The sequence below is a fragment of the Gloeophyllum trabeum genome, assembly GCF_000344685.1.
Source record: "Gloeophyllum trabeum ATCC 11539 unplaced genomic scaffold GLOTRscaffold_00021, whole genome shotgun sequence".
In the NCBI taxonomy this organism is placed as follows: domain Eukaryota; kingdom Fungi; phylum Basidiomycota; class Agaricomycetes; order Gloeophyllales; family Gloeophyllaceae; genus Gloeophyllum; species Gloeophyllum trabeum.
In genome coordinates this window covers 118956-120217 of record NW_006920430.1, presented here as the reverse complement: position 1 = coordinate 120217, position 1262 = coordinate 118956, and positions in this window count along the sequence as shown.

Here is a 1262-nt window from a genome sequence, read left to right as displayed (position 1 = left end):
CTCCTGGCGAGCAGCTTTGACTGGGAAGAAGTTTCGCAACAATGTCGCTGACACTGTCCTCCCGGCCTTGCTCTTTCGAGTAGGGACGAATCGTCTTCTGGCCAGCGGTGTCCGTCCTAGCTGCCAGGTTCTCCTCGCTGTGCCCGTCGTATCTCATGATGTATATATGGAACTGCATCCGGCGAGCGGCGGGACCATGCCACCTGCAAGTCCGACGCATGGCACACAACAAAGTCAATGACAGACCTGATCATTGGTGCTGTCAATGGCTTTGCGTGCCATACGTCACGATGGAGTTTTCTTGCCGCTGCCGTACCACCACTGGACGTGCTACTGCCTCTCCACACCCACCGCACCTGCCGTCGATACCGTGTTCAACGTTGTAGGTATAGACTTTCATCCCGTGACCGGCTTCCTAGCGCGCTATCCTCTACCTGCCCGTCCCTGTGGCTCCCCCTTCGCGAAATCCCTGTTGACAACCTCTACGTCACTCTCCCACATCACCAACGTCTGTTGTCACCGCAGTCCCCTCACCCGCTGGACTAGACGTCGACACCCTGTTCGACGTTGTAGGTATAGAATTTCGTCCTGCGACCGGTCTTGGAGCATGCTATCCACTGCCTGCCTGTCCCCGTTGCTCCCCCTCCGTGAAGTCCTTGTTGACGACCTCTACGTCACTCGCCCACATCACCAACATCTCAGTTGTCAACGCGGTCTTCACACCCGCTGCATCTGGCATTGCCACTCTGTTCGACTTTGTGGGTATAGAATTTCGTCCCGCAACCGGTGTTGGAGCACAGTGTCCTCCGCTCGCATGTCCCCGTCTCTGCGCCATCGCAAAGTCTCTATCGACCTCTACATGTCCCGTACAGTGGTCCACGTCACCAATGCCATAGCCATCGCCGGGGTCTCGCTCATCTCAATATCGACCATGGCCCATGCCTTGGGTTCTCGCGCTCACTGCCGATGCCGTGTTGGTCTTCTGGTGATTACCCTCTTCAATGACGTGATGCTGGATCTCGACGCTCTCGTCACCGTCCTGTCTCGGTGATCAGGCCCCCGTTTATGGCCGTCTCCCGCGTCCTCCCGTGGGCTCTGTCAATTCAAGAGGGAAGGTAGCCTGAGTCGATGTCACGGGCTGGGTTGAGCTTGAGAGACGAGTGATGGTACCATGGTGTGAGTGCTATTCTGTCATCTTGCTCTCACTCATGTCTAACCCGGCTTTCTATTTTACTCAAGCGGTGCGGTGACCGTCGGCCGCT